The sequence below is a fragment of the Carcharodon carcharias genome, chromosome 8 (genome assembly GCF_017639515.1).
Source record: "Carcharodon carcharias isolate sCarCar2 chromosome 8, sCarCar2.pri, whole genome shotgun sequence".
Lineage (NCBI taxonomy): Eukaryota > Metazoa > Chordata > Chondrichthyes > Lamniformes > Lamnidae > Carcharodon > Carcharodon carcharias.
In genome coordinates this window covers 124,266,007-124,269,768 of record NC_054474.1, presented here as the reverse complement: position 1 = coordinate 124,269,768, position 3,762 = coordinate 124,266,007, and the positions used below count along the sequence as shown (strand labels likewise).

General features: G+C 51.8%; 2 pseudogenes; both read right to left on the bottom strand.

Moving 5' to 3' along the window:
• Positions 1-2,129: 2,129 nt before the first annotated feature.
• Positions 2,130-2,248, bottom strand: LOC121281673 (annotated as a pseudogene).
• Positions 2,249-3,285: 1,037 nt separating this feature from the next.
• On the bottom strand, positions 3,286-3,404 carry LOC121281679 (annotated as a pseudogene).
• Between the last annotated feature and the right edge of the window lie 358 nt (positions 3,405-3,762).

The following is a 3,762-nucleotide window of genomic DNA, read 5'->3' as shown; positions in this document are numbered from 1 at the left end:
CTGCAGGCCTGAAAAAGATTCCTAACTGCAGACTGGTGAGCTGAAGCTTCAAAATACACAGAAAGCTGCTGGAATTCATTCTGAACTGCTACAGATCACACAGGCAAGTTTAAAACACTTTCTGCAATAAATACTCACAGAGCAGATTGACAACCCCACTGAGCCCTCTTAACCCACCCGTGGATGAGTTTTGTTAAAAAGCCACCTACCCGTCTTCCCGTTGCACCCGTGCGCCGAGCCGAAGATTGCACGGGTGCCTGAAAATCGGTGTCGATTGCTGGGTTAAGGGCTTTAACTAGCCCTTTAATTAATGGCGGGCGCACGTCGCACTTCATCGTGCGCCTGCCCAGCGAAATATTGCGATGGCGTCGCAGTGACATTCGGACATTCGCCCGACGTCACTGCGCATCATTTTACGCACTGGCGGGTTTTTGTGCCGTGTCATCCCCTTCCAACCTCAAATTATGCAGTCACAGGAAATACGGCAGATCACTGGCGACAGGTCTCTGATTGGCCCACCACGTCATTACCTCGTCACTTCTTCACGCCAGGCGCCATATTTAAACTGCAGTTTTCAATGCTTGTAGCCCAGGACTGCTCCAGTGAAGACATGGCTCTAAAAGCCAAGAGGATTGCAGCCCCCGGATTCAGTGACGCATTCCTGGGACACCTCTTGATTACTGTGGAGGCCCTCGCGATGTCCTCTACCCCTGCTCTGTCCGTAGGAGCCCCATCAGTCTCACCACTCTGGCTTCGTCCAGGGCATCAGTCCTGCACTGCTACACGGGATGAACTCCATCGCTGATGGCATTGTTGGCCTCTAACAGTGTCAACGCGAGAGGGTTGCAGGGCAGCTTGATCTCACTCCAGTTTTCCCTTCTCCTCAAGGAGTCAGCCAGGGTCAATTGAGCATCCATAGAGAGGAGGATCAGCAGGTGCACACCCCGGGGCCATCCACCTGGTGACCCTGGGGATGTCCTGCTGATCAAAATTCCCTCTTCCTGTGACCAGATCATCTCCAGCTCCACAGGCCGAGGAGGGTGCACCTGGCCCACAGCAGGATACCCAAAGCAGGCCGAGGCCCTCCAGATCTTGGTGCTCTAGGGACACCTGCCAAGGTAGCAGGCTGCCTCCACCCCCGCTGTAGATGTTGTGGGAGCACCAACACATAGCAGCAGGGTTGGGAAGGTTAAGAAGATGTCACTCTTTTGAGTTAAAATAATTAAACTAAATTAACAAAATAAGGGATAAATCAAGCACAGCCCCTAAATCAGGTCAGCTGTAAAACCAAGGACAAAGTTTAAAGGAAACTTACAAACATTAAACCAAAATGTGATGAAAGGGGTCAATAAAACACCCCAGTCCCCGCGGATAGGGACAAACAATCGGGCGGGTCTCCCCACTCGATCGCCGGCTGCCTGGACCTGTTAATGGCCAACTTGGCCAGGCCCAGGAGCAAGTTCACGAGGAGGTCCTCCTCCTTCCCGACCCTCTTCCGCACCAGGTGTCCGTAGATCAGGAGCGTGGGGCTGAAGTGCAAACAAAACATTAATAAAAAGTTTTTTAAATAACTAAAAAGGGAGTGCAGCCTACCACACCCTATATAAGCATGGTCCATGGACTCCACAAGACCACAAAAAGGGCAGGTGTCCTGGGAGTCCGTGAACCTACACATTCTACGATTATAGGGGACTGCTGCATGCAACACCCTCCAACCCAGGTCCCCCATAGAAAGTGGGATGACACCTCCGTAGGTAGCTTCCCATCGGGGGCCTCCACCACCGGACGACAACAAGGCACGCCAGGGTGCGTCAGGGCGGCGGACAAGGGCGAGAAAATGGAAGGTGTGCAGCAGCAGTCTGTACAGAAAGCTCCTCCGCGCCATGCCAAATGGCACAGAGGGCATGTCCCCGAGGCGGCTCATATTGCAGGGCACCGGCACCCGAGGGAGGGTTCAGGGCTTGGGGCCAAACAGGGGAACGTTCAGCAGGAAGACCATCGCGCACCTGGGCCACCTCGAGACCTAAAATTACATCAGGTCCGAGCACGACCATCCTTAGGTCTTGGATGGCATCGGCTGCGAGCTGGACACTCACAGACGCGTTAAGAAGATGTAACTCTTTTGGAGAAGCCTACTGCACCTGGTATTCCCAGGCGGTCTCCCATCCAAGTACTAACCAGGCCTGAGTCTGCTTAGCTTCTGAGATCAGACAAGACCGGGCGTTTTCAAACTAGTATGGCCATAGGTGTTAAGAAGATGTAACTCTTTCGAGTTAAAACAATTAAACTAAATTAACAAAATGAAGGACAAATCAAGCATAGCCCCTAATTCAGGTCAGCTGTAAAACTAAGAACAAAGTTTAAAGGAAACTTATAAACTTTAAACCAAAATGTGATTAAAGGGGTCAATAAAACACCCCAGTCCAACGCGGTGCCCACCGAGCACGGAAGGCCTCGAGTGTGCCAGCAGATACCGTGTGCTCCCTCTCCAAGGACATCCGGCCACGAACGTAGCTGCGGAAGAGGGACAAACAATCGGGCGGGACTCGCCCGCTGCCTGGAGCTATTAATGGCCAACTTGGCCAGGCCCAGGAGCAGGTTCACGAGGAGGTCCTCCTCCTTCCCAACCCCCTTCCGCACCGGGTGTCCATAGATCAGGAGCGTGGGTCTGAAGTGCAAACAAAACATTAATAAAAAGTTTTTTAAATAACTAAAAAGGGAGTGAAGCCTACCACACCCTATATAAGCATGGTCCATGGACTCCACAAGACCACAAAAAGGGCAGGTATCCTGGGAGGCCATGAACCTATGCATCCTACGATTATAGGGGACTGCTGCATGCAACACCCTCCAACCCAGGTCCCCGATAGAAAGGGGGAGGGCACCTCCGTAGAAGGCCTCCCATTGGGGGCCTCCGCCGCCGAAAGGCAACAAGGCACACCAGGGCGTGTCCGGGTGGCGGACAAGGGCGAGAAAATGGAAGGTGTGCAGCAGCAGTCCGTACAGAAAGCTCCTCCGTGCTGTGCCAAATGGCACGGAGGGCATGTCCCCGAGGCGGCTCATATTGCGGGGCACCAGCACCCGAGGGAGGGTTCGGGGCTTGGGGCCAATGTGGAATTCCGTCCGAACAGGGGAACGTTCAGCAGGAAGACCACTGCGCACCTGTGCCACCTTGAGACCTAAAATTACATCAGGTCCAAGCACGACCGTCCTTAGGTCTTGGATGGCATCGGCTGCGAGCTGGACACTCACAAACGCGTTAAGAAGATGTAACTCTTTTGGAGAAGCCTACTGCACCTGGTATTCCCAGGTGGTCTCTCATCCAAGTACTAACTAGGCCTGAGTCTGCTTAGCTTCTGAGATCAGATGAGACCGGGCATTTTCAGACTAATATGGCCGTAGGCGTTAAGAAGATGTAAATCTTATGAGTTAAAACCAATCAAACTAAATTAACAAAATTAGGATAAATCAGGCACAGCCCCTAATTTAGGTCAGCTGTAAAACCAAGAACAAAGTTTAAAGGAAACTTACAACTTTAAACCAAAATGTGATAAAAGGGGTCAATAAAGCACCCCAGTCCCCGCGGTGCCCACCGAACACGGAAGGGTTCAGAAGATGTAACTCTTGTAGAGTCAAAACAATTAAACCAAATCAACAAAATTGGGATAAATCAGGCACAGCCCCTAATTCAGGTCAGCTGTAAAACCAAGAACAAAGTTTAAAGGAACCTTCAGAAGATGTAGTTGCACAGCCTGGGCATGG